Here is a 12,898-nt window from a genome sequence, read left to right as displayed (position 1 = left end):
AGTCTGAAATAAAGTTTGATATGATTATGGAGGAGAAAAATGCTATTGCTGAATGATGAATGTCATTCCTGACTTGAACATGTAAGAAACCAACATAACATAATTGCTTAACTCTCACACATGTAATTATAGGTATATATCTGCAATTGCATGTTAATATTCAAAGAAAAAACAAAATTAGTGACTTTGTTCCAGACCAATGTATTGATGTAATAGTGTCAGTGAAATATTGACACTTTAGGTGGTTTCAGACTGCCTCAAAGTTTGTCAGTTCCAGGTATTTTCTGATCGGGAAATGTACCCCAATCAGAAAATAAATGCCAGGTAATTTTGGCATTGTGAAAGCAAAATACCAAATTACGCATAATCTTCCCGAAAGAAAATACTTGCTAAATAGTACTGTAGGTTCTTGCCAAAATTACGAGAAATTTCGCAGGGATTTATCCAAGGTCACTGGTATTTTGGAATTGTGAAAGCAAATTATGGGAATATTCAGCCCAGCGTGTACTTTGGTGCAGGTGCCGTGGGTGGCAATTTTGAATCTGGCGACTCGCGCCTTGCTTGCTTAGTATTAGACCATATTGCATGCTCGTAACTTCAGGAAATTATCCCAAAGGGTATGTTTTTGGGGCGGTGTGAATCTGGGAATAATCAATGGATAATTCATAGCCTCAAAAAGTTCTTGTAATTTAATGGGGATTCTTGTGATCGAGGCGGTTTAAAACCACAGTGTGAGTAGGAAATGTCAAGTAGATGTTTAGTGTGTGCTTTACAGCCCTTATCGTGTTTTATCTCAACAAAGTATCTTTCTACATACTGGTCAGAGAGCTGTAAAGACATACAGTATTATGTAATAAGGTCTCTGTTGAGGTATGTCGTCATACATCAGAATATTAGAAGAAAAATAATGAATTAGAAGAAAAATAAAATCACAGGTGAGATAAAGAAGAAACAAAACAATTGATGGTAAAGAAAAACCAAGGCAATCACTCTATTATTGAACCAGGTATTTAATTGTCAACGAATCATCCACATTGAAACTTTCCAGTTGGAAAAATGCATGTTGCTCAGTATTTTTTATTCATTTTAGCAGAAAGTAAAGGGTTTGCCTACATGCAAGTGAAGTGTTCTGCAAACAGGATAACATGGAGGAGAGTGGGACACTGGTATTATGGCATATATACAATGTATTTTAACATTGTAGAGCCGATGCTTTACCTATATAAGTGTTGATTTACCCCATCCCCTGCCACTCCCATTCTGTCTTTCCAACTTTCTCTCTCCTTTCCCCTTCTATCCTTTATGTGCCATCTTCCCAACCTTCTTCCCCTTCCCTTTTCCAATGCACACTCCTTCCTATTTTCCATTCCCTTTCCCCTTCCTCTTCCCTCCCTTTCCCCCTTTTTCTATTCTTTTTCTGATACACTTTTCATTCCCTCCCTCTCCCCTTTTTATCCCCCTCATTTTTCCTTCTCCCTCGACCACACCCCCTCTCACTTCCCATCTCCCTCCCCCTCTCCCTTCCTTTCTCCCTCTCCTTTCTATCCTTTCCCAATCTTCCTGACCCATCCCTTCCCTCTTCATGTTCCCGTCTCTTTCCCTCTTGGTCATTAATCCTTCCCTTCTTCCCCTCCCCTTTCTCCTTCATTTTCCCTTTCCCTTCCCTTCCCTTTTTGTTTCCCTTTGCCCTCTCTTTCCCACCCACCCTCCCTTCCTTTTCCCTTGCCCTCCCCTTCGCTTCCCCTTTCCTTCCCTTCCCTTCCCTCTCCTTCCCTTCCCCTTCCTCCCCTTCCCTTCACGTTCCCCTCCCCTTCCTCCCTCCCTTTCCCTTCACATTCCCCTCCCCCTTCTTTCCCATCCATTTCCTTCCCCTCTGCTCCACCTTCCACTTTCTTTCACCCACCTTTCCAAATTCTCTCCTCTTCCAATTTTCCCCTTTGCCCCATTCCTTCCACTTTCCATTTTCCTTCCCTTATCCTCCCCTTTCTCACTTCCCCTTTCCCAATTTATATTCCTGGTTTTGATATCAGTTTCAAAGACCATTAGAACATTTGTGCAATGCAAAGATAAAACCTGTGATAGTGATGAGACATCAGGCTCAAGGTCAAAGGTTAAAGGTCAAGTTTGGATAGATTGGTTGATGGGGGTAAAGTCTGGAATAGAACACATTTATGTACACATATGTCCATTGTCTGGTGTATTCAGTGCTTCATGCTTATTTTTTATTCATATTCCTTGTTTTGCAACTGGTACATACCTAAAGCTCTGTAATAGCTCTACATACTGTATGTGTGCTGCTCTAAAACTGGTGATTCCGAGATGATCACTCTTAGTGTTAAAAAAACTTGAAATACTCACTAGTTTCATACAATTAATTTTCCTTTCCCCATGGGGAATACTACCATTTGGAAGATCAAATTTAAATTTTTCTGATTATTTAATCCAGATTAATGAATAAATGCTCTCTATAAAATTCAGAATTAAGGTTAAACTTTGGTTTAAATTCATGAAAAGGAATTTATTTTAAGTTACAGTACATGCTCAATAACATTTTCACTATGAAGTGACATTCAATGAGCTTGTGGGATGTGATGAGTGTGTACATCAGAGCTGTTTATATTCTATTGCACATAAACTCACATTCCAATCAAGAATATGCCTTCTTTTTCTAAATAAAGTGATTAGGAGATATATTAGTGATATTGAAACTGAGTATTCAAATTATTACCCTTTTTTTTTCAGGGTTGAAAAATCACACAGAGAACAATAATATGGAATGTGACGTGACAAAAACTTTTGCAGGCATCTTTACTTGCACAGCAAAAATTGTGGTGTTAACCGGTGTACATGGAGGACCACACCAGTTATTTTTAATACATCGGTGTTAAATTGGTGGTGTTAGTTTTACACCTATAGATGTAGGTGATATTACAACACCTTTGGTTGTTACATTTACACTCTTTGTTCAGTTTGGTGTTATGTTCAATCTCTAGGGTGTAATTTTAACCTCAGGGTGTGGTCCTCTATTAACACCAATTGGTGTCAGTTTTAACACCACAGTTTTTACAGTGTGGGATACTTTCCTCGTAATAGTGTACATATTTAAAGCATGTGTCATTGTTATGATGAATATGGGCATCCCATGGAGTAACCGATAAAGTGGGTCAGATTCTCGTTTGTAAGGGTCACCATCTCAGCAATGTATCTTGTTCCAACCCTGCGGGAGCATTATGCCACAGAACAGTACCTGGAGCACCGGGCGGGCGCACAATGTTCAAGACACATTCATACATGTACAGTGTATCAGTAGCTGCTTTTCAGATGGATTTTAAACTGAGAATACGGAGTTATTCTCTGATTGGGAAATTAATCTTGATTAGACTACTCTAATCCCATTTAGGAATTATCAGGTACCTCCCCCCATGTGAAAGAATGTACATGTTGTAAAATTTGTCTCTGGTTGGTGTGAATGTGTCCATCAACGAGATTTTGCTGACCCAACCATTCAGATTAAAGGCCCGTCTAGGTGGATTCAGACCGCCTCAAAGTTCGTCAGTTCCAGGTATTCTCTGATCGGGAAATTTACCCCGATCAGGAAATACCAGGTATTTTGGTAATGTGAAAGCAAACTACGTGTAATCTCCCCGAAAGAAAATACCCGCTAAATAGTAGGTACTTGGCGAAATTAGGAGAACAAGGTCGCAGGTATTTTGGCAATGTGAAAGCAATTTACGTGTCGTTGGGCGCAGTCGCCGTGGGTGGCTGCTGGGCTAGTGATTTTGAATCTTGCGCCTTGCCTGCTTATCAGACCATACTGAGCATGCTCGTAACTTCAGGAACTTATCCCGAAGGGTATGTTTTGGGGCGGTGTGAATGCAGGTATAATTAATGGGTATTTTTTAGCCTAAAAAAGTTCTCGTAATTTAACAGGGATTCTTGTGATCGAGGCGGTTTGAAACCACCTTATGTGTATGCTACACTGATCTGTTTGTTATTTGTGGTTGTTACATGTACATGTACGCTTGAAAAGGGGGAATAACAGTGCGCATGAATATACTCTCAAGAAAAAAAATGTCTTGTTGTTTGTGTTTAGTTTAGCGGCTGTTTTTTATTTATTTATTTTTTAGCTACATGTATTAGGAATTTGATCAAAAGCCTCCCAGGAAGACTGATAAACTGACATAATGTGTTGCGTTTGCACGCCACATTGCACCACAATGCAATGCTTCGAGATAAGCCAATATGAACTGAGTGTTTAGTTCAAACAAGTATCACATTGATTGTTGATTGCAATACAATATGTGCAACATGAGTGGTCCACTGACTAATAGGCCTTCATAGACTTCTGGAGCTCCTGACGAAGCAACGCCTGTAACCGATTAGGATTAAGGAAACGGCCAATTAACACTAAACTTGTCCAGTTCATTTGAGTGAGAGCTATTGATCTTGCCATGACTAGCATTCAATTATTTAATTAGCAGGCCTATAGACAGTCTGTGCATTGCTGTAATTGTAATTGACTTTAACCTGCATGATTTATGAAAGTGAATCCTTGATGATAAGCAGTAATCCTCTTTAATTGACCAACAGATTTGTTGATTTTGTATTCCTTAAAAATATAGATCTAGGCCTATGTGTTAGCCCTTGAGTCTCAACTATCACAGTGTTGCATATGTACTAACTGTACAACTCCCTGAAACAAAGTTGAACCAAATGTACTAGCTGCACTCAAACCTACACACTTGCATTCAAAGAGTTAGGGTGTATATTAGGGTCTATTTGCATCTAAAGAGAATCCCTACAACACATCATTAGCGACTCCCAAAATAGATGGTAGCTTTACAAGTGTCCTTTAAAGATAAATTCCAGTTTTGGTAACAATCTCAAAATGACTTTTGACAGAATCTAATATAATGACCACCCAAGTGTCTGTTTGTATGAATAAAAAATACGTGCGAAAGGATTCTGGAAGAAATTGTGTAATTGCTGAGAAATAAGCAAAATAAGCGCGGATTCGGTCATTTCCGTCGGGTCTTTATACCAGCAATATTATTACACTGTGCCTATCTGTGTTGGTGATCTTCAGTGTGAACATTTTTCGGCGTAGATTTCAAGATTTCACAGAATTCAGTTTATGTAACTCTACCAGATCTATATCCTCGATGATATTCTGACAATTAAGCCTGATTTTACAGACTTTCTCATGAAATCGGTGTTTACTGCAACTACAGGCATTTCTCTTTAACCACATTATTTGGGCTTCCAATAGGAATGCTGGATCCGAATGGCAGGATCCATTCCTTAGACGAATTTGGTTTGGGTGTTGTTCTTTTCTTTTGGCAATATCTAATTTGTGGGGGGGAGGGAAGGGCGGGGCTTCAAGTATACTGAACAGATGATATAACTGACATAGCGACGTGCCTGGCTCATTGCATGGCCCATTGAAAATGTTTTTTGTTCTTCTGTGGGTTGACACAAGTTACAGGTCTCTGAAGTGATTCTGTCACCATTTCCTGATATCGTGGACTTTTTATACAGCTTAATGCGCTGGCCCCAAACAAGAAACCCTTGCACCAGGATGTATTGTGGATAGTGGAAGAGTTTTTGGTCAAACCAGAAATTTACAGTAAGAGGGATCATTCTGTTTATTAAGTACTGTAAAACAATAATATTTTTCATTTGGCTATTATTTAGACTCCTGAGCAGAACTAAATTTATATTCTATCTACATTCTTAAAAAGAAAGCATAGACTGTTCCAATAGCTGGTTGAAGATATCATGGTATGGTTTATGCATTAATTGCCAAATGACTCCAATCAATGCAGCTAAGTGAAAGTGCACGTGTGCCGAGGACACGCTGCAGTAATGAGTCAATCAGTTTAGGCTGCTCTTCAGTTTTAGGAATGAGTGACCATGTCATCAAGCGTGAGGCGAAGCAAATGCAGATACAATGTACATGTAGCTGAAGGACCAAGCGTAAAATAGGGGCAAGAGCTGTTTCATTTTCACTTTAACCTGTCTAGTATATTCGTTCATGGAATGTTCTAGACAGGTCTTGGAAAACGGTGCTGTTCGGAAGTACATGTAGCTAAGTAGAGGTGTTTTGGCTCGGTAGATACATGTAAACCTCTGAACCACAAGGTCCGGGGTTCAAATCCAACTGGAGCACTTTTATTTAAAAGGCGTTAATCAAAATTTGCCACTCAACCCAAGTTTGATAAATGGGTACTTAGTTGGGAGGAATTCCTTGAACGCTTGAGCACCTGATCATGACAGCTGTGCCAAACCTCAGGTAGTAGTATGCAGTGCTTCAGAATACTGTCTTCTAGGCCTACATGTACGTGTACATATTTCATTGTTGAATATCAAAGATGGCAACCCTTTCATTCCCAATATCAGGCAGGGGCAACAAGTGCTGATCGATACCATCATATGACTCTGGAAAAATTTCTGAAATTGTGTCTGGACATCCAAAGTTGATGCCAGTTTTGAGGGTTGTTTGTCAGTTCAAGGTTATCCTCTGTTCTGGGGGGGGGGGGGGTTGTAAATTTTTTTTTGCTCTTCTTGGTATTTTGTTAAAACATTTTTGCCTCTTTTTTGAAGTTGTATCAAGGGCACATGCCACTTGCACCTTCAGTAGTCACCTGTGATAATCAGCTTTGCATCAACACTTTAAATGCAAGCAGAAGGAGCCAAAGGTGATTTTTTTTGGAGAGATTGCTAATTACCTTACTTGTAAACTTTAATTTTGTGCCATTTTGTGTTGGCCTATTATGTATCATTCATAGAGTCCCCATCATAACTAACAACTTGTTATCCAAGTTATGCAGCTTGCTTTATTGAATAGATTTAAATATTAAGATTTGTAATTGCACACGTAAACTTCCATGAAAAAATATCCAGAGTGGGCAACAACATTTGTCTATTAAAAAGGACGTTACCAGATTATCCCAATATTACATCTGTGGAGGAGTTGACACCTTTCTAGCTCTGAAAAGACCAATCATTATGATTGCAAAATGTGATGAGGAATCAGTAATCAATCACAAACTCGGTGAATCATGTAAAATTTTTATTTCTTGCTCTGCAGGTAGGCTTAAGGTGGCAATCAAGCGACTATTTTTCCACTCCAGATTTGGGAGTTCAAACATTTTCTTGTATTATTCTGCAATAGCCTCTTTGAATGCTTCAGAGATCCAACTTTATAATTGTCAGTTTGATTGGATTGTAGTGGCCTGTTTCTTGCTTGGAAATGCATTGCGTAGACTCATAGTCGGCCTTTCCTTTGTTGAACTGCAGATTGCAATGTACAGCACTAACAGCAGTATGTCTCCAAATAGAAAGAAGATAGTTTTTGAGAAAAGCATGTGAACACTTTTAGCAGTCATATTTTTTGTTCCAGTATTTATTTGTAGGGACAGTGATTTTCCGTTTTAATGGTGAAAGAATCAGAAAATCTGTTTGGTTCTTGTACTTTTCATGCAGAAAATCATGGAATTCACCTGTGCAAAATGAAATTCAGGTTTTCGCTGTGTATATTTTCAGTGACAAAACAGAATTTCCATTTTTAGATCAAGTTGAAAGGGAAAACAGATTTTCAGAAAAGGAAACGACCATTTTTTTGAAACAGAAAATCACTGTCTCTATATTTTGTATTAATGTTTATTTGTAACTCTACATTAGGCTAAAGCCGCTAAAGAAACAAAAATCACTTGGACAAACCATGGACCTACAGTATAGTTATCTTGCAATGGGCAGTGAACTTGAGGGTGGGTTGTTTGGGGTTGCAGGAGTTGAACTGATGATAAGAGTATTTTCCATGACCTTCGTCTTTCATCACTAGACCATATGGATCTTCTTGGTGTGTGCCCTTGCCTTGTAATCACAGGTGGATTTCTATACTGTAAAATCATATGCATCTGATGTGGACATATGGCTACTCAACATGTTCTAGGGCATAAATAGTCTACACAAATTGAAGAAAGGCTTGATTATAGACTATTATTTGATACTACTCTCAATCAATTGGAATACAACTGGAAACGTTAAGATACTAAAAGTATTAAGATCGCTATAAATGTTTAGTTGCCCGTCTGTAGTATCTTGTTTAGAGATGAAATTCTTTACATTGCTATATTTCTGTAATTTCAAAATAAATATAAAAGAATCCCCATTTATACAGTGGAAGGGGGGGGGGGGTTATTGGGAATAGAACTTACAATTGAAGGAGAAATTATCCTTACAGACCTGAGACCTTTACTAAATTTTATCCAAGATCTCTAATATTTCAGCCTCTAAACAATGTTTTCTTACAGATGCAATATTTCATTTGGAAGTGTAACATTTGTAATGAGAGTTATTATTACTATTTAACTGACATGTATCTGATGAAAAGAAACCAGAAAGGAATAGGCCTACAGGTTGATAGAGAGGAAAGGAAAGTGAAATATGGTTCAGATTTCAGCTTGACAACTGTCATCAATCTTCGCACACTGTATTCACATCGAAATTAAAAAGAATGTAGCCCACATGTAGGACATACGCTCTAAATTCCAAGTCCTGATTTGAAATAAAATCCAAATCGGCTGTGGATAGTGACCAGCCGACTTTGATTTATGTTATATCTTTAGGATTAACTTTCAATTCTCAAAAGATATTAATTCAAATCTTTAAGATTTATGTTTAAATCTACAAGGTTTAAAAATAAATCTAATAGTCAGCTGGTCCGGTCTGGGTTTATTTTAAATCCTTGGAATTTAGAGTGTATGGGATGCAAAGATAATTTTAGGGGGAGTTGTTAATGTCCTTTGCATAAAATAAAGAATTGTGATGGTGAAGGTGATGATTATGATGGTGGTGATGATAATGATGATAATTATAATGCCATCGCTATTAGTTTTTATTATCCTTACAATTTTGTAATATTAGAATGTTATATGATGCTCCAGTCTTGTTTACATAACTGACCATTTACGAAAACTCAAGACAGGCTTTACATTGTATATTCTGAATGTACTACTGCCACTCCTTGAGTTTGGCTTTGACATCTTGGCATCAATCCACTTTATACAAATATCATCCCTTCCAATCTCCACCAAAAGTAGACCATGATTTCCTCATCTGTCAAGACTGCATTTGTAGGCTAGATAGCATATCAAGACGTGAAGGAACTCATTAACCATAGATACATGTTTCTATTTTCGTTTGCCTGCCAGGGCTACATGTCGGGACAACTGACATTCTCCTTATGGTAATGCCTGCATATGTAGATGTATTATGAATCCCTAATGTTTCAGTCTATTCCTTGTTATAAGTCCTGCATTGTTCCTCTGCTCCTCTACATATTCAAATTATTGGAAAGTCTGTTTATTCTCATTCATATTATTACATAGCTTATAAGGCTATTGCTTTGTCAACACAGATGATTAGTCCCCTCTTGATGGTGCCCATGTTTTATTCTGTCTAGATTTAGGGTTTCATACAAGGTTTAGGGTAGGGGTAAGTGTAAAGCCAGGGTAGGGTAAAGGTAAAGACAGGGTAAGGTAAGGTAAAGCTAGGGTTGAAGTTGGTCATTCCATTAGTGTGTCAAATCTAGAGCAGAGCAATTGTCGCCAGAGCAAATGACATGGAACTAAGGTGGCAACACACCTAACAGATCGCTATGTGCCAATCCTTATTTATCTCCTTTTAAAGCTTTTTTTTGGTAAATTATGACTAATGACTAATAACTTTACCTATCTCATTCTCATCTCATTTACAGAAGGGAGGCAAAAATGTGACCAAGCCCCCGCCACCCCTATCCAGGGTGACTGCCCCCGGCCCAGGGGGCCCACCCAGTGGAGGGCACATCATCCCTGCCACAGACATCACCATCCTGGACAAGGAACTAGGTCAGGGAGAGTTTGGCAAGGTCATGCAGGGGGTCTGGAGCAACAGAGAAGGCAATCAGGTAAGGAGGAGTTCAGTGGACAAATTTCAAAGCAATTCTTTTTTTTGGGGGGGGGGGGGTGGAGTGAGGGGGAAGTATTGCTTTTTTCACTGTGAGCTCTGTGTGTGTTTGTTTTTTACCTATGTTTAGAGCCTGTACGGAAACCATCTTCATACAGTGTTCAAATCTTTGCAAATTTATACCGATAATATTCATTCATATACATCTTTGTTTCTGTAATATCACAGAATTCAAACTTTCATTGAATATTATATATTAGTTTTTCTTCTACATGTAACCAGATATTTTGCGAATACATTTTTCTTGAAAATTATTATAGCCCGCTCTATCCCAGGACTCTGTTTTCTGTTGGTGTTTGCCTGCATGTAGTTCATAAATACTTAATACATAAATCTACAACATAGTGATATCCTAGCTTCCAAATCTTATTTGTTGGGATTTGACATGAGCAAAACATGATTGTCATCCCTCTTCCCAAATTCATAGTCTAACCTTTGTAAAATTGCATTTAGTTTAATAAAAAAGATTTCGGTGTTACTTCTTCCTTTATGTAAAATATCAAGTTAACAGCTCTGCAGATAGTACATGTACCCTAGATCATTCTGTGTAGAAAATACTACACACAATTATTCATTTCTTGATAGATCACCCTTTGGGTCCTCTCCTTCATATTCATGACAATAGAAAAGGATCTACCTCTTCATTTTAAAGTCCTATAAAACCTCTGCTTTCCTTGAATTTTGAGGTCAGAAGCTTCATTAATAAAGTTTGCAAAGTGCAAACTTTACTTTAATAGCTTTATCCATTGTGGATTAAGATCCAAGAAAAGGTTGATGACATTATCGATTGTTCTGGCTCACATGAAGGCTTCTTCAAATTGTATTCTATGAACATTCAGTGGTGACGTCTGAACGGTTTGTTTGGTGCAAGACTCTTATATGCCAACATGTGGGTTTTTAGAAGAAAACAGATGATACCCTGACAAATAGTGAGAAACAAGTTTTGTTTGTTTGTATAAAGCATGGACCTACTAGTATAAAGTAAACAACACTGCTGTACTTAGACAATGCAATACCTTATCTTACGAGGTATTGGTTGAGAAATTATGACACCGTTTTCACTACTAGTGTACTGGAAACTAGTTCAACGTGTAGTGAAAACGGTTGAAGCGATCTTCCGAACCGGTTCAGCAAACCACCTTGCGATGTAGTTTCCAAGATCGCTCTGCCTTGTTAAACTGGTTTTAGCGTAAGTGAGGACACAACTGTTCTTTGGGAAGCGATCTTCGCACATTTTGACTGCGCTACTCCACACGACAGGTGCAGTATTCATCAACAACAAAGAAACTATTCAAGATATCTTTTGAATGAAAATTGGGGGCGGGAGTCGGTTGGTACACAAATAATATTTCAGAAAAGAGTAGGCCTATATGTATTAAAAGAAAGTGCATTGAGGCATATTCACCATACACTCTAGACGGGCCTTTTAAATGGATGGAAATGGGATAAATAGAGAATAAATAGAATTTTGGAATGGGAAATTGGATTGAAGGGGGGGGGGGGTTGATAATGAAATAGAATGGTAATAAAAAAGCTAAGCTGTTGATGGGTTAAAATCTCTATTGAAATTGATAAATCTCTCAATGAGCGAAGTGCTGCCATTCTATATTTTCCTTTTAAATCATTATATTAAGGGGATGAATCTCATTTAGAGACTCTGAATTGTAGAAATTTATTTGGAAATCTTTGACCGGAAATTGCTCAATGCGTCATCTACGTACTCTATCTAGTGCCAGTGGCTCCTGAGACAAAGAACTCTGACCAAATCTGATTGGATGGAAAATACAGTATTCATGATGTGGAACAACAAGTATTACTCCAAGCAAATTTATCAAAGCCAAAGGGTTTTTAAAGAGTTTTTAAAAATAATTTTCATAAATCACAAAGTACCTGTTTTTTTTTCTGTAGGTCTGTGTAGAGCAAACAATTGCCTGCAGTATTCTAAATACCATAGTAATTATATGGAGGTAAAGGGAACTCCACGGTAATTGCATGCATTTGAAGGGTTTCGGAAACCTTTCAAGTTCGTTGAAGTTGCATTCCTTTGGGAATGTTTTCTTTTAATGTGGCAATCGAGCAAGCAATGCAAGCAAACAATGGAAATTTCTAAAATTTGTAGGAATAACCCGTGAAGGAATGTTCACCATCTTCCCTAAGTGTCTTATGGGTTTGGAAAATTCTGTCTCCGAAAATAGATGATAGTACACCGGTGGATAAAAGAAATTCTATAGCAGTTCATAAGTCATTCTTTATCACTCTATACAGTTGGCACTTTGTGTCAAGAAAGAACCATTACCGATGCACATGTTATACAGATCAAGAAAAGCTAAATTTATTTCTTTGATGGACTTTTAAAATGTCTCATGTCGCCCTCCATCTGTTTGTACGTAGGCCATATATTTAAAATGGTCTGCAATATCCAGGGTGCACATCCAGGGATCACTCAAAGTCACATTGAAGGTTGTGATGTTCTGTGAGATTTGGGCCCCCGTCTTACAAAAAATTGCGATTAATCCGATCGATCACAGCTATGGATGGCCAGCAACTTCAACATCTATTTTGCAAACTTTGTTCAAAATATTTTTAACTATGATGTATATTCAAGCATTCATTGTTTCCTTAAAAATTCACTGTGCTTCTCTTGGTTAAGGAAGGACATTGTGCAAATTTCCTGTAGAAAAAATTATGACACAGATGGATTTCCATAAAATTACGACTGATCGGATCGATCGTAAATCTTTGTAAGATGGGGCCCTGGTAAATTTGGTTGTATGCCTATCTTGCACTCCAAAATTGGAAAAGAGGTAGCTCAGAGTTTCTTTTTAAATGTCTCAAATCTGAAGTTCCCAACCAAATTCTGTATTTTGAGTTGAATTGATAGTACGGTGCA

The 12,898-nt window shown here is 38.0% G+C and overlaps 1 long non-coding RNA gene across 1 annotated transcript in view; it reads left to right on the top strand.

The window, feature by feature from the left end:
- The window catches only part of LOC121427562, a 53,932-nt gene extending 41,304 nt beyond the window's left edge, over positions 1–12,628 (top strand). Inside the window, exon 3 of the long non-coding RNA XR_005971700.1 lies at positions 9,761–12,628. This is a non-coding gene — a long non-coding RNA (uncharacterized LOC121427562). The remainder of the gene's footprint in view (positions 1–9,760) is intronic.
- The last annotated feature ends 270 nt before the right edge of the window (positions 12,629–12,898 follow it).

This window comes from Lytechinus variegatus, chromosome 14 (genome assembly GCF_018143015.1).
Source record: "Lytechinus variegatus isolate NC3 chromosome 14, Lvar_3.0, whole genome shotgun sequence".
Taxonomy (NCBI): Eukaryota; Metazoa; Echinodermata; class Echinoidea; order Temnopleuroida; family Toxopneustidae; genus Lytechinus; species Lytechinus variegatus.
This window is presented reverse-complemented; position numbering and strand designations above follow the sequence as displayed.